Genomic DNA, 21686 nt, shown 5'->3' on the forward strand with positions numbered 1-21686 from the left:
AGGTTTTCCACCAGCATGAATGGATGTGACACCATGCAAATGTGTATGGAGTGTCCCCGCTCCCATTATTTCCCCCAAGATCTTTCTTTTTAATTTGAGTAATGGGTGTCATTTGGGGAAAAGCTGTTTCAGCAATTCCATTTGTCTCATTTATCACATTTCCACAGATATTTATTTATTTATTTATGTATAATTACAATTATTGTCTTTGTTGTGAAATGTTCGGATTTGTTTTTTTATTCATTAATACATTTGTATATAGTATTAGGTGTAGTGTATTTAAATATACCCAGCATTTATTACAGTGTTATTCGTTCACATGGATGTCATCCAGGGAGTTATCACATCAAATTCGAGCGCCCACGACCAAACAAAACCGTGCCGTCATCACGTTGCGACAGCCACTCTCTCCAGTCGGTAGAGAGTCAGGAGGAGACGAACAAATCAGGCGGCTGTTGAGGAGCGTGTGAACGGCTAAATCACTCACATCCCGCCCGCTCTTTGGTCCCAGTGGATGTGTTGCCCCTGTTTAATGATCGGACGCTTTCAGATGTCTCCCAGAGAGAGAGCAGAGTCAGAGGGTCGACCAACAGAGCAGCTAACGTTAGCAGTGTTTTACTAGCATGCTAACATCACACAGGAGAGTTAGCTCCTCCGGCTAACGTGCTAGCTGCTGTTACTTAGGTGCAAACACTTGACTTGCTGCTGGTGGGAAGAAGGAGCGTTTAACCTCATCGTTAGCTTCATCAAAGGATATATCTGGCTTTGGATACACGACCTGAGGGATTCACCGGAGAGGCCTGCTGTCTTTCTTCACCCCTGCATTTCTGAGGTAAACACAGGATAAAATTACAAAGTGCAAGATCACAACTGGGGAATAATGTAGTAATGAACCAGTGGAAGTGGGCCTAGCATTAGCCAGCTAGCTCGTTAGCTCAGCCTGGTTAGCATTGCTAACGCTAGTAGCCTGCTTAACGCACTTCTGTTGATGTGGAGCTTGTTAGCGGGTTTGAAATAAGTTATTATTTGTCTCTGATCAGGCCAACTATGCCTGATCTTGATGGGTAGTAATTATGTTCAGCATTTATTGAAAACAGACTGAGTCCTGGAGTTTTCTCTCACTCCGTCGCTGAAACTTTTCCTTTTTAAACAAGCTGCACAAACTTCGAGGCAAAAGCTGCACACAGTGCGAGGAGTTCAGTCCACATGCACCGCTTTTAATATGTGATGAGAGCAAAGCCGATAATCATGGTTTATGTATCCTATGTTTTACTGTGCATAACAAAGATGTAGGTGCATTTTAGCAGAGGAATCTTTGAGGGGTTTCTCTTGATAGTAGACGTTTTATGTCCTAAGCAGATCCCATGCTAAGTTAACTTGTATAATGTTGTGCCAAATCCAGATGTTCTTGTAGGCACACGGATGATAAGAATTCACGGGACAAAAACAGCAGCCTGTAGATTGCTTTAGACATGTGGGGTGCTAAACTTTTGGATAGCACAGAGGACTGCTCTGTTTTTCCATGCACAATTTTTATTAGAGACCTGGCAGATACAGTTACAGATGTTTAGTCTCCTTTTATCCCTCCCCTGGCATCAGGTGTCCCGACCAGGATCCAGGCTATATAGATGGATAGATTGAGGTTACAATTATGACATGCATCATTGTAAGGCACCACATTAAATATCGTATTGAATAGATGCACCGCACAAGAGCAGCTCTATAAGTAGGTAGCTGATTGTTAGATAGGTACAGATTGTTGCGCCTATCTGTACTGGGTTATTATGTTTTCTCGTTACACATCGTCAAAAGCAATCCAGTCTGCAACAACAGTCCTCAACTAAATCCTTCACGAAGTTTATGTTACCCAGTCTTTGTTGGAATATGATGAATTTACTGCATCATTTAAGAAGTTTGTTTGGATGTTGAACTGATGGTTGGTGTATAATATGGGTGCTTTTAATATTTCCTGCCTATGCTAATCAATACAAATATGTGGTGAAATATGTTGGAAACAGTGTTATTTTAGTAGCACGTCTCTTCCTGGTTTTAGAGAATAAGGATATTGACATAAGAGCATTGAAAAACCTGATTAAAGACGTCATTTGCACACGTTTCTAAAACGATCACCTGATTTTCTCCTTGCTGAGGATGTTGTTCTTCTGTTTGTTGATGTTAAGAATATCTGTCATTTCTGACTGAACTTTTTAAGCGTCAAGTAGAACCTAGGTTTTTCAACTTGTATACCATCCCAACGTCATCTTTGTTTTATTGACTTACTTAGTAAAAGATTCACCTGCAAACATGACAGAGAATGATGTTAAACTTGAATAAGCTGTTTACATAACACAGTATTCAGATTTCCATTTGTGCTAGGTAGCAAATTCAGGTTTTTCAAAACAGGGATACCGTTTTATCAAGGTTCCCAATACGCTGTTTACATGTGCTACACATAAACAGTTTAATGCCAGAGCCCACTCACTTTTAACCGGAGTTTGACCTCATCGCTTCATGTCTAAGGTTAGCCAAACCTGTAGGTGTGTGTTCACGAAATTCAAGTCTGGAGCTGTTCATAACAAATTGTTGCTAAACATGAGGATTACTTTACATAAGTACAAAAATAAAGTTTCTGTTTCACTTCTCTTCACACCCTATTTTCTCTTATATATGGCATATTTCACTTGTGCTTCTCTTCAAGTCTTTAAAGGTGGGGTAGGTAAGTTTCAGAAACCGGCTCGAGATACACTTTTTGTTATATTCCATGGAATGCTCTTAACATCCCGATAGCAATGAATATCTTAAGTGCTTTGACAACAAATCCATACAAAAATTTCATCTGTAGAAGCCGTAATACTGTAAAAAGTACAACCAATCCGTTTAGTTGTACTTTTTACAGTATTACGGCCTACCTGCCTGTCAGCCCTCCATCGGGGCACAAACTTATCTCGTGCCCTCATTGGTCATGTGCGCGTTCGTGTGTGTTGGAGGAGGGGCTCTATAAGGAAGTGGCAGATTTTCTCCGGTTGTGTATTTTCAAATTCTAGCGATCTCGAGCCGGTTTCTCAAACTTACCTACCCCACCTTTAAGTCAGTTAAGTTTAAGTTCAATTTAAACATTACTAACATTGAGACACATTACCACCCCTCACAGGAAAGACATTTCACAAAAAACGTGTCTAACCATTGTTAAACCAAGGTCAGGAGGAGGGTTGTAAAGTCTTGTCAAATGGCACATTGACACGGCCAGCACAGGGTTAACCTACTTCAGTGTGTCGGTTTGAGAGGCGTTGTTGACATGGCTCTTATTTCCTCTCCAGAAGAGTATATCGCTCTCCGCCCTACCTGCTAGTTAACTCAATTCACTTGACCTCTCAGGCCTGAGTCTGTCCTTGAGGAGATGGCAAAAAAGGAACATCTGTCCCTTGGTCAATACCTGTGACATCAACACCATGGTAAAATGTGTAGGTTACACAATGATCAGTATGAAAGTGATAAGAAAAGACGGAAATAAAGAAATACTGATGCCTTTTCTGTCAGTTTTCTCTATATTCGTCTCTTTTTATGTGATATAAGAGTCATGTCTTGAAACAACATAGGTGGGGCCCAAAATCGTTGTACTGTTTTTATATCACAGGGATTACAGAAGTGCAACTGTAAAGATCCATGTGACGCCCAAAGCCTCACCACAGAAATCCACTATTTCCACTCGGTGAATACACCGAATAGATGCTCTACTGGTTACTTATCAATTTAGATCTACAACAGCTACAACAAAGCTTTCCCTTGATGTATAATGTCAAACCTTCTGCCGTTTTAATATAAAACCATAGCTTGAGGTCAACATTTTTCTGACATGGTATCAATTTAAGATGTTCACACAACGCTTTAAACATGGGATTTGTCTCTGTGCTGTTATATTGGTTTGTATCGGCGACGCTGTACGTTTTCTAGACACTACATCGTTTTGTTCGAAGTTTAATATTGTTGTTTCAATCAGCTCTGACCTCCTACCATAATTAAATTACAAACACAATAGAATTGACTATTTATCAAAATGAGATAACGAGGTGAAGTGTTGTTGTTCCCTAGTATCAACTGGAATTAATACTTTAGTGCAATTAAGCGTCATATTGTGTCTCTTGTTCTTAGAAGAGGTTATAGAAGAGGTCTGATGAGGACGACATGTTAGTCACAGTTGCCACATTTTGTTTATTAGATTTAAAGAACAGCTATGTTTTCTGGAGTTCAGCCTGTTCTGTTTCTCCTTTTGTCTTGAGAAAGCAGTATTAGATCAGAAGATAAGATCATTACAGTTGTTTGGTGACCACCACTTGAGGAATTATTCGGTAGTGTGAAAAAACAAGAGAACTAACAGGTTGAATTGGGAATCTATTGTAACCGTTTCCCTTTTATCTGATGTAAAATAATATTGTAGCTATGGCCTAATGGCATTTACATTCTAATTACTGTTGGTCTGGTAATGGTACATTAATTCATCATTTTATATCGCGTTGTGATGAATAGAAAAGGCTGTTTGTTATTTTCAAACCAAGCAGCTACAAGATTAGTTTTAAATTAGCACACGAGTCAAAATGCTCTATGAATAACCCTTCAGTTCATTGTATGACGTTGTGTGGGACATATTTGTTGAGGCTCTGTCAAGAAGATTACAGAAAGCTATGGCTGACAATATTGAGACAAGAATGGCATATTTTCCGTTCACATGGACCAGTGTGATGAAATATAATGTCTCTGGCTGAGATGGTTGCCGCAGGGCCTGGAGAGAGAGCGATGAGGGGTATCTTAGACTTTGTTTGTGGAAAGCTTCACATTCCCACAGTCCTGGCTGTTGCTCTGTAACTGACCTCAGGGCCTTCCTAAAACCATTCTCATATGGACAGTGAGGTTTCCTGGCTTTGAAGCTCGTATTGACAAAACATGAAGGGGGGTGCGAGTAAAATGGGTTATTAAGGATATCAATGGAGGGGCAGAGTTTCAGGTGGCATACATTCCTGGACATAAGACTCCACTTTGTAATTAAATACTAATATCCAAAGCACATTTGTGACCCGCATGCTATTTTAAGACTAACTGATTCAACTTATCTTGTAGAGATGGAATAATAAGATATTTCCTGTAGGCAACCACATATCCCACTGAATGTTACCCACTTATGAAACTAACAATGTACACTTGGAGTAATAGGGGAAACTGCAACTTCCTGTTAAAACTGAAGACTATTTCCTCCTGATTTAATATGGCCATTATGCTTTGTACTGTGTCCTTCGTCACTGTTTTGTGAATACAATTGTAGATCGGGGAGGCTTGTCTAGACACATTTGTAAATTTTTGTACGAGGTACATTTTATCTTAACTATGACCAAGGCACATACCTTTTTGTTTCTTTGACTGGGTAGAAATCTGACGTGCGGAAAGCCACATTTTATAGTATCTCGAGTTGACTTGAAGTATAGTTTATTCTGGTACTTGCAACAAAAGTCCACTGCCAGAAATTAACCAGGTATGTTTGGTTTAGGGCTGCACGATATTGGAAAAAAACTGACATTGCGATTTCCCCCCCCCCCTGCGATATATATTGCGATATGAAAACATACAGGAATTGAAGAAAAGCCAGTTTTCCCCCCGCAAACCATCCTTTCTTGAACTTTAATTCTATACAATTAGTATTTTTCTAACTATATTTAACCGGATGAAGGATTTTAGTCACAGACGTCTGGATCTTAAGTTATCAGAGCAACAAGCTGAGCTAGCTCGGTTAGCAGCGCCGACCTGCCCTGGAGAAACACCTGAAACTACTTTATTCAGTGTTTTTACCTTTAATCACCGGGTCAGTCTGCTTTGGAGATTTTATTGTGATTGGTGGTTTGCTGTGCATGCAGAGCCTGCATGTCACTCACTCAAGTACCCCTGACATGAGAGCTGCGCAAGTTTTCCTTTTGTAGCAAGCAGCAAAAAGAATTGTAACATGACGTGTTTGAGTTAATTTGCCTACTTAATATCGCAAGTCCTAAAACAATAAAAATAAATCGCACGTCCTGCGATGTGAATATCGCGATTATCGTCACAATACGATGTATGGTGCAGCCCTAGTTTATACTATATACTTTTATTTGTATTTTATACCCTTGATTCACAGCTCGGAGGTGAGGTTCATACTATCCCTCAAAATCAACCCTCTGTGTATTTTCTCTCGACCATCGAGCAGGCACCACAGGAAGTCCAGGGCATGACCTTTACCCTTTTCCTACCAGTGTGCCCTCTGTTTATGTTTTATCCCAATTCATACCGGTTTGCTATATTAAGTTGTTTTCATGTAAATGTTGGTGGTCATTGTTCAGTGCTTTGGCAACTTCTGGCAAGATCTGAAAAAATGAAACCTGGAGCAAAGAGTTGAAGTAGGATCTTTTCAAAACAGCGGGCAGCAACTTCTGTTTTGAAATACAGTTTCACCAGAGTCGGAAGAGGCAGTGTAGGCGTTTCAATATTTTGCCGTACATTGGGAATACCGCGGATGGAGAGGACCGTCTGGCGGATCGTCTTGGAGGAAGTGTAACAGGTCCAGGAGGAAGAGGACTGAAGAGAAGAGCGTCTGTGTTGAAGTGGAGTGCTTCAGCAACTCAATGAGTGCAGTTTATTATAATGGGAAGTCCTCCAGGCCTTTGGGACCCAAAACACTTTTTTAGTAAAAGAGACATTTGGATAATATTATTCATGACATTGACTGAATTGGGATAATTGATGATGCTGGTTTGATGAGTATCCTCAGTCAAGAGAGGAGCTAGGGTAAAGGATTGAGGGCACAATTAAAGGTAACAAGGCTTGATGAAGAGAGAGGGAGTATGCACTTTTATATTGTCAGGTTGAAGAAAGGCTTTAGCGGCACAGTCTTTGTGTCATTAGGTTGACGTTGGCAAGAGTATCATAGTGGTAGCATGAAGTTTAATCCTATAGGGCACATGTGTCAAACTCAAGGCCCGGGGGCCAAATCAGGCACGTGGTGGATTTAATTTCGGCCCGCAGGATAATTTCTAATTACTATTAGATCTGGCCCGCCAGTATATTGCACGCACACCTTCACTCAATCCTGAGCGTTTCCTCCGCTCAGAGCCTGAGCCCAAACATTGATGAACTTGCACCCAAGATGAGATGCCAAGTATCTGGCTTGAGCTAGCATCACAGAGCAGCACACTGAGTTTCAATGGATGTTTCCTTCTGCACTTTTTCTCTCACGACAGCAGTGCATGTTTGGTTTTCTCTTTGAGGGAAATTGTTTTGTTGAAGCTGTTGTTGGCCTGTGCTAAAATGTAATCATAACAAATGACTCCGGAAAAGCTGCAGATAGAGCCATAAGAAATGAATGCAACTGATTATTTAATGTTTAATGTTGTTTTTATAGGCAATAATTTAAGCTTTGTTAGTTCCAGGTTAAATATGTGCAATAAGTTCATTTCAATACGTTTTGCAATAAACATTGAACCAGTCCGGCCCTCAACTAGTACCCATTTATTTTTATTTTGTCCCTCTGTGTATTTGAGTTTGACCCCCCTGCTATAGGGAAACTGTTATATTGGTAAATGATGTGGAGCGTTTTGTTTGCAGGTACTACGGTTAAGAAAGATTGTTAGTCGATCGTAGGAATGTTGTTTTCAAAAAATCCCATCTTTAAACATGCCCCTTTTTGTAACTGAAAATTATGTTTTTTGAGATCAATTGAACTGGTCACAGTTGTCAGTGTTTTTCATTATTTAAGCTTTGAGGAGGTGGCTTTTATCATCGAGCGTAGTTTAAGAAATTCAGAAAATAGTGGGGTCCTTCAGGAGAATGTTTCAGGTCTCTGGAGGAGAGAAGACAAAAGGAAGATGAGAGAAAAGCTAAAGTGAGGAGAAATTGGCAGAGAGAAAGTCGATGAAAGGAACAAGTGGAGGAAGGTAGGTGTGTGTGTGTGTGTGTGTGTGTGTGTGGTAGGTAAACAGGGGAATAGAGAAGGAAACACACCGTAAAGAGGAGAATCAAAAAGATTAGCAGAGCTAGACCTCTACAAAGGTCCAGCCTGCCGTCAGTGTGTGTGTGGGCAGAGGCACTCGAGAGAAAGTGAGATCAAGGAAAGAGGAAATTAAAGGGATTTTCTGTGGGGAGCTCCACCTTGAAGAGAGAGAGGGCTCTCACATCTCCAGGAAATCTCTTGAAAACAAACCCTCTTAGGATCTCATCAAGCGGGAATTTAGGGCAACAGCAGACAACAAACATCAAGGAGGGCTGGGAATAAAGTAAGTAGGTCAAATGTGTGTGTATTAAAACGCACACCTCAGGCCCTTTTACTTCCTACCTCCTTCAAAAAAGCTCCTGCTTACGGTGTCCAAAATAACTCCTCTGTATTCACTGCCCATTACATAATACACTCAATAGTTTACTCGATAGTGAGCTGTAAATAAGGATTTTGCAGCATCCCTGCACCCTACAACTGTAATACATTTACAGATCTATAGAAAGATTGGCATCATCTTGTAGGCTTTGTAAAGGACTCGTACTTCCATTAAGGGATTTTATGAGGGGACAAATAAAAGGTGTTGAGGTTATAAATATGTCATAATAGTGAGATGTGACTTTTGAATCTGTTTTTGTATCATGTTAGCTAGCTAGTAATGCAGCAAAGATCAAGTAACTAATCAGTTGATGACAGACTTGTTAACTGCGTAAAACATGTGTATCCTGTTGTTGGGCATTTTACAAGAGGTAGTAGGGAGAGGTAGCACAAAGAAAAACTGCAACAAAAACGGTTTAAGTCCACAAAGTTGTATACGTATTACTTTGTTGTTGGATCATATTGTTTCGTTGTGGCCAGGTATCAAGAGGTCTTTGGTCTTTGGGTCGGGGGTTGATTCCCCGGATCATTCGTACATAGCTACAGTGTAGTTATGTCGATGGAAATCTTATGTCCCAGGCTCCTCCAACAGTGCAACACAATAACACAGATGAAATAGTGCAAGTAAATACATTAAAATAGAATAGAAGTAGTGCCATAAGAGTCTATATACAAGTGATACATCATTCGTAAGTTGCAAACAGGTGAATGTAGCATCATTGCCTTATCTGAGTCGATTTGAAGCTCTGGTAAATATAGATACTTTCAACTTCAACATTTAGTGATACTGGGTGTGTTCACACATTGTAATAAGGCATGTGGTGTTAATTGAAGTTTGCAATTATTCCATATTTCACAGTTGCTGCTTCTCTTGAGGTTCAATTCTGGAGGGAAATTGTGATGATGGGTAATAATTAGGGGTGTAACGGTTCACAGAAGTCACGGTTCGGTTCGTACCTCGCTTTGGGGGTCACGGTTCGGTACGGTTTCGGTACAACAAGGAAAAGAAAAGAAAAGTCCCAAATGTATAATTGTTTTTGCTGTTATTTATTTTTAACAGTAGTGCAAGTTTTGGTATGAAAATAAGGAACTCTAACATTTGGAATCATTAACTGTATTACACAGTTAAAAACAAACACAAACCGTAACACACACACTCAGATGGCCATATTATTTATAATGGCTGATGTCAAACAAAAAGGTTCAATAAGCTGTACAACTAAAAAGAATGTCTTGAAAATATTAAAATAAATAATAAGAAAGTGTTTAAATCACAATCAATAAAAGGCAATACAGAACTGTATAACATCTCCTGATGTCAAAAATATAAAATAAATACAATGATAAATATAAAACAAAATAAAATCTGTACCTTTAGGAGCAATGCCTAACATGTGTAATTAACTTGTGAGTGTGTGAGGCCATTATGCCTAAATAAAGGTACTCAAGCTTTACTCTATTTTCAAGCTTTTATTCAAAAAGATGAGTTTGTCTACGTTGTCAGTAGTGAGGGCAGATCTGTTGGCGGTAACTATGTCACCTGCTGTCGAGAAAACCCTCTCGCTGGGGACTGAGACTGACTCGGATGTGATTGAGCATGTTTGACGTGTTACCACTAGCATACCGGGCCGCTGTCGAACAACGCCGTCCTCGTCCGATCCACAACTCGCACCCCATCATTGTTGTAATCCACAGGGAACCCGAAATGTTCCCACACACATGATTTAAAAGAAGCAGGTGGGTTCTAGCTCCTGTGTGTTGTGTGAACTCGCCGTAGCTGCCAACTGTTCTTCTTCATGTATTGTGTTCGTTTTGTTCATACGGCTCTGGTTTTGTTGTGTTGTTCTTGTTCTTCATTTGTTATTTACGGGCGGCTGGCTTTTAGGCGCAATACTGCCCCCTGGATTATATATAGTGTAATACTGCCCTGAGTGACAGACTTTTTTCCCACTCGTAAAATTATTACATTAAAAATATGTGTGACTGCATGTGCCGAACCGTGACGTCCGAACCGTTACGGGACGAATACGGATACCGTTACACCCCTAGTAATAATATAGAGAGTAATGTTTGCAGATATTCATTATTAATGTCCTGTAGCATGGAACCTGTGTACGAACAATAATTGAAGTAATGCTGACTTTCGGCTTTAATCAGGTTGTGTGTAAAGTTCTTAGTCGTCTTATAAGAGTTGATTTATATTCCTTAAATAATGTCTTATTTGAATTACAGATCCCTATTCATGTGTATCTTAAAATCATGTGTTCATGACATTTCCAAGTTCTTCACTCCTAACCCTTGCTGTTATCCAGCACTTTCTTTTTTTGCTCTTGTCATGCAATCTTAAATACATCTTTAATTTCTCTATTTTATAGTCCGTTTTATCGTACACTTTCCTTGTCTATACTGCTATCATCGATCTTGTGATGGTATTTTCTGGTCTATGCGTTTTTTAATATGCTTTTTAATGAGTTTTCAGGGTTAACTGGAGATGTGCATCTACAGCGGAGCGTGGGTGTGTTGTGCAGCTGTGAATGGCCCTCTGCTCTGTATCTGTGAGGCACAAGGAGCACGTTAATAATTCAGTGCTGTGCCATGTAGCTCTGAGTTGGTTAATGAACACAGGCGCATCTCCCAGGCATATTGCTTTGATGTTGGCTGCACTGTGAACGCTGTGACTTAGTGCGGGGACGAGACTAAGTTGCAGATTGGGACATAACAAGTCAATAGTGCATGTATTAAAAACAGCGTTTCCGCCATGGGGGCGTCTTGCCGTAATTTCACGCCCTTATTCAGCTCGGGGACGCCCTGAACTCGAGCCGAGGGCGTCCAAAAATATTAATAATTCGAGAGAAGGTCGAGATTTTATTGCTTGAAATGACGAAAGGGAAAAAGGACAAGGACATCCCTCTGTTGGAGGGGCAAAGGAGTCTGGTGGGATTCTTTTCGGAGTATTGAAGATCGTTTCCCCGACATCGAAGGTGCCTGCTACCGGACAACACGGAACCTGCGCGATTTGGAGGCGATGAGCGGAGGGGTTTTAGTGGAGCACGCGAGTGACCTGCGACCACCAGAGCCTCGCAGCGGCGAAACTGAGGCTCCGTGGTAAACTGTGGTAACATGAAGAGCCGTTTGGGAGCCGGAACAGCCCGCGCTTTAAGAGAGCCGAGCCAAATGATCCGGCTCACTAATGTAAAAAGACAGGATCTATAAGGGGCGGCTCAAGTCAAAATTCAACCCCACCCCCCCCGCTCTCGGGGTGGACGCCCTCTCAGCCCTGGTCTGGCGGAAACACTGATTAAAAATGATGCCGTGGCAGACTGTATGATACAGACGGGATAATGTATGAGTGTTTATCGTGTCCGAGGAGAGATACCTTCTCTGTTTAATGGAGCTGAACACGCACATTTCCTCCCAGTATCCTTTAACGTTTGTGTGCATGTAATGAAGAGACAGTGTTTTCACAAAGGGCAGCCCCACCAGCTGTATTGTTTTTTGACAGCGTGGCACTAATTAACCTGCCGAGACGCAGCCTACTTCTTTCCTTATAAGGCTACAGTTTGATCAGCAAATCTGTGTTAATATCGCCAGGAGGAGTAGCATTAGCTGTTAGCAGCCATTGAGCAACAGTTACATGACGCTGCATTGATGCTCAATTTAGTAAAATTGAGAAATGGTACATTTTACATTAGCATATCTTCTTAAGATGCAATTCTTTAAAATGTAGCTCCCCGTGAGAAACTTGAATAAACGCAGTGGTTTAAAGAAGCTCTATTATGTTATTTGGGGGTTTCCCTTACCTTTAGTGTGTGTTATATAGGTATTTTTTGTATGCGAATGGTCTGCAAAAGCTAAATTCCCAAAGTTCACGCCAGAGAGAGTTTCTCTCCCGCATATCGAGGCCTTTTAGGCAATACGGAGCAGACTGGACTCAGGACTAATATAAAGCACTTTTATACATTACGTCACAGTGGAGGTACAAAATATAAATATGAACCTGAAAATGAGCATTATGTGGGCCCCTTTTTAAATCGGGTGTTTTCACGGCAACATAAATATATTTAAAAGATATTGAGCCATTTACTTTCCGAACAAGTAATGATGACACTTTTTATTTTTTTATGATACCAAATACTGTATTCAACCATTTATCAAGGGTAGATAAAGAAATGGATCAATACGATTCTAAAATATTCCCTTTCGTAAATTGATTTTGAATATGAACATTTGTTTCAGCCATAATTAATTCAGCCTGTCCACAAACATAGGTTTTTACTACGTCACAATGTCAGTGTGAAAGGATATAAGTATCTCCAGCACACAGATCCATCTCCAGCCTCTGGTGTGATTTCCTGTCGAGGCTCTGGGTTTTCAGCGCAAACCTTTTCCATCTTGCTTTTAACACAATTGCATCTCTTCACTGCCACCCACTACTCATTCCCCCTCTCATGACCAGTCCTTCTCTGAGGCTGCAGCAGAGGTGCATGATGAAAACCGTTTGAAAGGAGGCCTCTCCCAGCAGAGGTCCTCCTGTTGGCATGGAAACGGCTGTCTCTGAATGGAGGCTTCTTTATCTCGGCCGGTCAGAGGGTTCCCGCTGCCTGCCGGTCCAACAGGACCCCGTCAGACTGCTTAACAAGCAGGCCTTTATAAGTCACTCAAATCTGGGTTTATATTGGTTTTATCGTCGTTTTTTAGATTACGCCCTTTTTTCATTGTTTTATACATCTTGTGTTGTGTGTTTGATTTCTGCGGGTGTCATGCTTAGTTTTCCATTATGTGAACACGAAGCATGGAAAAGCAAGTTTATTTAGAGAATAACACCGTTCATTAAAAGGTAACTCAAAGTGCTTTACTGAAGAACATTTAAAAACATTAGACCATAAATGGCATTTAAATACAATTTAGAAACGGACAAAAGCAACAAGACATTTAAATGTCTAAATGGAACAAGACGGGAAGAAAGTAGGATTTTAAAGGTTATTTGATTCAGCGTCCAAAGGAAAATGTTTTCTTCTGTATTCAGGTTACAAAGAATACGTTTTTAAAATGTATCCAAAAAAAACTAAAAACTGGTGCTTTATTTTTCCAATCACTTGATCATTAGAATATTATATTGTCTTCACTTGCCTCTAAAAAGTTAAATGTTGAATAGCTACTGATTAGTAATTAGCTGGCATTTCATCTGCCTGAGGAGGGATGGGAAAGACAAATCCACCAACGTGCGGTTAAATGAATGGTGGTACAAAGGAAAGTGTGTATTGTTAGTTTCCTACACAGCCAGGTTTTTGACTAAATTAGTATGTGATTAGATGTCTTGATGGAAAAGCAGCAAGTGTCTGTATCCTTGGGCGCAGGACGGCAACAAATTACGTCTATTATTAATTTCTAAATTCAGTTTAATCAGATAAAAAGCCCAGATCGCTGCTGTCCTTGTCTCTGCCTCGCAGGTGTCTTTATCTGGCACGCTCTTCATCGTCTGCCCTTCATACTGTTTCCTGATTCTGATTAAAAAATATGCGTGCACAGTTTAGTAAAATCATTATTTCTCCCTTAAATGTACGCCTTATCGGAGCATGTTGCCCCTCCATCTTTAACGTAGTGCAAATGAAACCTGCCGTTTATGGCTGAAACACGGTGTTTGGTGTGTGGCTTTGACACAATGTGTTAATTTTTCATGTTTGCCAACATAGAAACTGCCTGGAAATCATGTCGGTTTGAAGTTGTGCAGATCAGTTCTGTGGCCCACATTCCCTTTCTTCTGGATGAATTATTTACTGTTTATCACATTTAAAGTAGGTTAGGTCACGCTTACTCTCGCTCCAAAATTCATCTTGTGTGAATTGATCCCAGCTTTAAGTAGACATGAATGCACCAGATATCCATGCATGTTTTACGGTCTGATTCCTCCTGCTCCAAATCAAGACAGTTTTTAGATTGATTTACATTATATTTTTCTGCATTTTACGTGCTTCCTCTTTCTTATTTTGATGTTATAAAGACGTAAAGGCATTTGAGGAATGTGTTGCATTGTCATGGTAGGATATCCTCCCTCAGATTTGACCTGGGTGGCTTTCCGTTGGGACGGGGGCAGCTGGCGGCTCAGTCAAATTGCCTGTAAGTCTATTAGAGAGGATAATCCTAGAGGGAGAATTGCAGTGAACAGAAGGAGCAAGCCAAACATTCTGTCAATTCACTTTCCACACTTCTACCATCTGATTGTCTCCCTTGTTCATCCCCTCCCGCTGCAGCCTATCGCTCTCCCACACATGGCCGCCATATGCTTACTCCATTACTCCCTGTGAGGAAAGAAGGCCTCCCCAAACAAGCTGTAGAAAATGCAGACAACTATGACATGACCTAATCTCTCTCCAAACAAAGTTGCCATAAACTCTTTGAGGTGGATTGTACATTACAAGATGAAAGTTAACGAGCATGTTTTGTTTATTTCTACGATGTGTGGTTTTTAACTCACCTTTTCTTTCTGTCTCTCCTTTTTCTCCAGCCTTCCACCTCCAGTGCCCCGGGCTCAGTGAGAGACTCGGCTTCACTTCAAAGGGGACGGTCTGCACTGTTGCAGATAACACGCTGTATCCTAAAGCAGTGGCAAGCTTTTCCAGAGCCCCAACACGGACCCTTCGTTCACAGGTTTGGCCCTTTCTGTGTCTTGTAGCAAACTGTTTCTTCTTTGCTGCTGTTTCCAGTTTTCATGTATTGGCTCTTCGGCTCTTGTACTCATTAGCCACTGGCTTAGGACCCGTCCACACAGAGACGAAACGGAGACGAAAGCGAACCAAATTCGATATCAAAACAGTCTTCCGTCCACACGGAATCGGCTCAAGAAACATGTCCGCCCACACGAGACTGCTCGACCCGCTGGAGACGCTGTGTAGTACATATGCCGGGCGTGTAAGTGGCGCTGTACTTCTGCCACAAAATACACCAAAAGCAGCGAATAAGACCGATGACGATTATTCTTATTATCATTATATAATGTTCTTATTGTTGCTAGAGATGTCCCGATCCGATCACGTGATCGGGAATCGGAGCCGATCACGTGATTTTGAAAAGATCGGAATCGGGAGAAAAAAATTGAGGATCGGGTTTTTAAAAAAAAAAAAATTTTTATAATTTTTTTTTTTATTATTTAATGTTACAAAACAAAAATGACCATGTTCACGTCTTAAAGTCATCCTGAGGACTTAGTTTTGGTTTAAAATTACACAACATCATGTATGTGTTGCTTTCTTTGGGCTTGTTTTCAGACCTGGTTGCTTATTTCTCTCAAATCTGGCAACAGAGTGGGCGCAGTGTCTAATAGTAGCAGTAAGCTAACGAGAGGCTACGTTCAGCTGGTGACTCGGGAGTCGGGACAGAGAAAATGTCAGGAGTTTGGAAGTATTATAAAATTGAAAGCGAAGGCAGTGTAACAGCCAGATGCAATGTTTGCAAGGCGGAGGTTACGCGTGGTGGAAAGAACAGAGCTACGTTCAACACGACCAATCTAATACGCCACCTGAGAAACAAACACCAACAACAACACGACGAGTACACAGCGGCCACTAAGGTAACGGCACTGAAACAACCAACACTTTTAAAAGGAAAGAGAAACAGCCCCAGAACAGTGAAAAGGCCAAAGAAATTACAGCCAAGATAGCTGAATTCATCGCGTTGGATGACCAGCCGTTATCGGTTACCTTTTTTTTGTCTTAATGCATTGCATAAAGATCGGATCGGGAAAAATCGGTATCGGCAGATTGTCAAAATCAAATGATCGGAATCGGATCGGGAGCAAAAAAAGGTGATTGGGACATCCCTAATTGTTGCTGATGGTTGTGGTAGAGGAGCTGTAAATGTTGCACTAAAATCTGTATCATGGTCAGTAGCGTCTGCAGTGTTTCCCCTAGGATGGAGTCATAGCAGCAGTGCTAAGGAACGCGGGCCAAGCAAAATGTGAGCGCAAAAATAGATTCTTGATAACGAAAACTTTGACGAAATGTATAAAGTTTTCATTGACGAGACGAGACGGGACTAAGGTGTTAATGGTGGACTATCGGACATTCAAAATGCAGGGTATTTCCCCCCAATTGTCCGTCTTGTCTGTCAAAATGCATCTTACGTTTCTAACTTGCAATATCATTATTTCCGCTCTCTTCACTCCAGAAGAGCGATCTCCCTGTGTCTCTCTGTGTGCGGGGGGCGGAGCCTAACAGACACGCTGAAGCAGCACACAGAGATCTGCCGGGGACGGAGCGTTCAAAAGTATAGAGATACTCTACAAAGCTCGTTTGCCATTAGTGTTTTCGCGTTGACACGAGTAGAGTAGTCTGTCCAAACAGCCGACCAAAAGGCGTCATATTCAGTCGGAGAAATGCACAATTTTCGACTTCCTTAACTCGTAGCTCTGTTGCCCCAATTACGAGTAACTTTATCACATCAGGTGTGCAGAGGTGGGAGAAGTACTCGGATCTTGTAGTTAAGTAAAAAAATACCATAGTGTAGGAAGAGTTCCTCAAGTAGAAGTATGATCATCAAAATATAGTTAAAGTAGCGACAGCAAAAGTAGTCATTGCAGGGCATGACATTAAGGATTTTGGGAGATGGCCCTGTGGGCCATCTAAGCTAATTTACAGATGGCCCTGAGTCCAATAGAGATGGCCCTGAAAAATGCGCGCGGACGAAATGACTCACGAAAGGTTTGGGGGACCTGCAGGTCTTAGATGCTGTCTGGTGCATTCTCTAGAATTATAAGATGAACCACCACAATATTATATTGTACAATTTCAATGTTATTCTTAATTTCACTTCTTCTTGTTTGTGTTTGCTGATTCAACGACTCAATGGCCCTCTGTCTGTCAGAGGGCCACTGACTGGGGTTGAAGATGGAACATTTTGAAGGGACACTCCCTTTCTGGAGATCTTGGAATCTTTTCTCCAGGTGCTTGATGAGCACATCTGCAAACACATACAAAATGTCAAATTTATAATCCCTGTCTCTGGACCACCATAAAAAAATCATTTATATCATAACAAATGTGAAATTATATTCCTGTCTCTGGACCACCATAAAAAAATTATCTATTAAAACATGTTATGCCCATATTTACTTATGAAGAAAATATTTACTTTTGAAGAAAAAATATTGAATATTTACTTTGAAGAAAATATTATTGGGCACATACCTATGACTTTGATTCTCTTTTTTCGGGGGGGGGGGGGGGCTGCAGCTCAGTCTTTCTCTTCTTTCCAGGTTGTTCACCTTGCTTTGGTGGACTAAGACACATTGTAATACACTCTGACTTTAAATTATTTGATCATTATGTATTCAGCATCAGAATCCGTAACAAACTGAAATTCCAGCGAAAATGTGGTTGCATTCGATTCATTGTCCGGGTAGTATTCAGTTGCGCCACTTATGTGACAGACAAGAATAGTCAACTCTAATGTCTAACCATAGACTGTATATATATAAAGTGTCTAACACTTAATGTGGAGAAAGAGATGTCCTGTATGGGTTGATTGTGCGTTGATCTGTTGGTAATGCCTCGAGGTTCCGGTGGGCATGTAAACAAATGCATAACGCTGCGCTATACTTTGTGGCCTCACCCGGTTGCATAGCGACACTTATTGTTTAGGTGTCTTTTTAATAAGCAGGTAATCATATCATTAGCTAGAACTAGCTGGATCTGATCGATATGGACATAAACGCGAGTGAAGTCTAATCTGACGGGAGAGAGAGATCAGCTGCTGCTGCTGACGAGTCGACACGCAGCTCTGCATAATCACATGCAGCGGTGAGCGGACAAAACACACACTTCAGGTTAGAATATCACACGTAGCTATTTTAATTACTTCTCAAACTACCTAAAATAGTTATAGATGTGTTTAGTTTTACTGTCGGGTCACTCATTACTGTATCCGCAAGCTGCATGATACTGGCATAATAGATTGCCCGATCGGGCAACCAGCAGGTGAGGCTTCATTGCCCGAGCTAAATGCTAGATGGCCCCGGGCCATCGGGCCATCCTTAATGTCGAGCCCTGCATTGTGCAGATTGGTCCATTTCAGAATAATATATATATGTTTTATAATGATTGATCATTAAAGTGTTCTCAAAGCTGGTGAAGGTGCTGCTAGTTTGAATGACTTTGTATACTGCAGGGTAGCTTGTGGATTTACTCCAGGTGGAACTAAAGTCTGATTTAAGACTCGATTATATTTCACATCAGTCATCCACATCTGTAAAGTAACTAAAGGTATTACATACATGTAGTGGAGTAGAAGTACACCATTTACCTATGAACTGTAGTGGAGTAGAAGTACACAGTAGCAAAACATTTAAATACTCCAGTAAAGTAAAAGTACCTCAACATTTTACTCAAGTAAAGTACAATATTTTAACAAAGTTATATATATTTAATTTATTTCACATTTAAATAAAGCAATTAATTCTGTTAACAATTTGTTAGTTTTTCCCTTTAAAAAATAACAAAAAGTAAATACAAGAATACCGTTAAAGTACCGGATCGATAAGCAGTATCGATAAGACTAGTAGTACCGTAGAAAACCTTAATGATACCCATCCCTAGATATTACACAAGTAAAGTGTTAAGAGAGTGAAATGTTGCTTTACAAATTTCAACACTTGATGCTGTCACCTTGATTCCAATGTCAGAAACCTGTATTTGCCTAACTGAATTGGTTTAAAGAGAGAAAACATTTTGACTAAAAGTTGAAAATGTAATTTTTCATCGACTAAAAGTAGATTAAAACGTTTTGAGTTTGTCGACTAAAACTATGAAGGAGAGAAATGACTAAAATGTGACTAAGACTAAATCAAAAACAGCTGCTGGCAATGTCTCAAGATTTAGCAAAATTCACCTTTATTGAACATACAGTAACACAAATACTACAAATCCACATAACAAACAATCAAAAATCAAAAAGGGTTGCCACTTATTATTATTATTATAATTAGAGAGAGAGATTGAGAGAGAGAGAGCGATTGAGATTGATTTGCGAGTTGCATATGAACTCAGTGCCGGCCCGTAGCACTGTCGTTATAGATGTTCGCCTATAGGCGCCAGATCTGGGGAGGCTCTGCGCTGGCAGTTCTGGAAAAAAAAAAAAATGTTTTGACCGTTGGTGCTCATCCTAATGTTCGGCCTTGATGTAACAACATTCATAATCCAAGTTACACGTTTCATTTGCCCTGTACGATGGGCGCTGTAAGTAATGAAAATGGGGGATGTTGGCTTATATGGCGCCCGCAGCTCACAGCCAAAATGCGAGGGAGAGAGAGAAGGGCGAGGTGAGGAGAGGCGGGGCTATGGCATCATCGTTTTCATGAAATGTACCGTACACACGGAGCCGCAAGCGTTTCGTCCTCAGACCTACCCACTTTGGGAGCCGTTATCAATAGGCGCGTTCACACCGCAGTACTTTTCCCACTTTAGTTCCGATATAAAGAGCCGGAACTAAAATGAGTTCATCAGAACCTTTTTTACCCCCTTTTGCTAGAGAGCAGGTACTTTCGTGGGAGAAAAAGGTTCCTATGTCTGATAGGCTGGGCGGAATGCAAACCACGCCCCGTAAAACTCCAAAAAGTGTTTTGAAGCTGCCATTTTATTATCCTCGCAGTATCAGGACAAGCCAAACATTCAACGGCCGGCTCGGTTCGCTGACGGCCGACACCGCCCTTTATTTTAATTATATGATTAATTTAATAATACTCACTTAGATCTAAAGCAAGTACCGGTCAAGGCTACAGCCAGAGGATGATCTGCGTTTATTCCTGTCTACATTGCATCCCCGCATCATCCGCCTGTGCGCATCAAAGACGCAGACTCAATGTTCCCACTAAAGTACGGGTGAGTGTAATAAGGAGGCAAAGTTGACGTTCAGTGTGTTGCTGGGAGCATATAAGGATTCATCCACAATGTTGAAAATGTTAAAACATAAAGATAAAAAGGTTTACAAAAGTTATTGTTTAATGTTTTAAGGAGGTGACGTTACTCAGCCAATCAAATTGTTGCATTCAGTGAGTCAGCACGATGGATTCAAACACACACACACACGCACAGACAGACAGACAGACACACAGACAGACACACAGAGAGAAACAGTCGGAGTAATTTCAAATTGTGTGCTCAAAAACGAGAAAGGTAGACAGCGACCTGGACCTCTTTGAAATGCAATTGAATACCCCTGCATTATAGCAACAACAATAATAATAATGGCAATAATAATTGGGAGGGTGGGCGCGGCTGTTCTTCTGTTCTCTGAGGGGAGGCTCACCATCCCACACCCCTGGTCTATACGATAGAGAACGTTAGCGGATACAACTTATATTGTCTCCGTGTGGACGGGGCCTTAATGTACACTTGAATTGCATTGTCGCTTGCAGCATTTGTGTGTGCACTGCAGAAAGGACGAAAGGATTTTTTTTGTATCACTAGGATGCCTAGATGAGATGTTATGACTTTTTTTTAGCATTTATATACCACTTTTAATTAATATATTTTCCTGGTACCAGCCAGAATTTCCCACTTGTTACAATCAATGTTCATCTTCAGTTTGACATTGATTTTACTCTTACAGGGATAAGTGGGTGGTCGATTTACCCTAACCCCTTTAATTGAGGCCAAATATACCTGCCTCAACCCAACATAATCTAAAGGTCCCATGTCATGGCCATTTCTACTGATCATGATTCCATTGTTGAGGTCTACTAGAATAGATTTATATTGTGCAATTTTCCGAACTCACATTGGTTTCTCATTCAGCATCTCTGTATAGCATGTGTATTCACTCTCTGTCCTAAACGGCTTGTTGGAGCTCCTGCCCCCCCCTCCCTGTGAGCCCACTGTGCTCTGATTGGTCAGCTCGCCCTCTATGTTCTGATGAGTCCACCACCGTTACAGCGGAACATCAGTGATTATGTGTGAGGAGCGGACAGTGTGAGCTGGGTTACTGGTGTCATTTCCTGCTTGCTGCGAGACATTGCGAATGGAGGGGGGGTGAGGGGGCTGCAGCACCCCCATCTGCGAGGCTCCACTAGCATGTTGTGTGTGTGTGTTGGGCAAAAGTTTCAGCCAATAGATGTATTCGAACTGCGGGATGTTATACCATTTATTTAAACTAGACAGATGCAGAACAAAAGCTTCCAAGCCTTTCAACTGTTCCAACTTTTTGGTTAAGAATAATCCTGAAGAGTCTGATGTGAAATGTTGCCAGTTCTACCACTTAAACCCCGCCTCTCTCTCCCAGCGAAGCAGCTTCACACACACACACACATAGGGGA

General features: G+C 41.0%; 1 protein-coding gene across 1 annotated transcript in view; it reads left to right on the forward strand.

The window, feature by feature from the left end:
- The first annotated feature begins 379 nt into the window (after positions 1–379).
- fbxw7 (F-box and WD repeat domain containing 7) overlaps positions 380–21686 on the forward strand; it is a 141531-nt gene continuing 120224 nt past the window's right edge. The window contains exons 1-2 of the mRNA XM_071203460.1: positions 380–832; positions 14889–15031. The gene's annotated coding sequence lies outside the window, so the exon portion shown is untranslated. The remainder of the gene's footprint in view (positions 833–14888; positions 15032–21686) is intronic.

This window comes from Pseudochaenichthys georgianus, chromosome 1, assembly GCF_902827115.2.
Source record: "Pseudochaenichthys georgianus chromosome 1, fPseGeo1.2, whole genome shotgun sequence".
Classification (NCBI taxonomy): Eukaryota; Metazoa; Chordata; class Actinopteri; order Perciformes; family Channichthyidae; genus Pseudochaenichthys; species Pseudochaenichthys georgianus.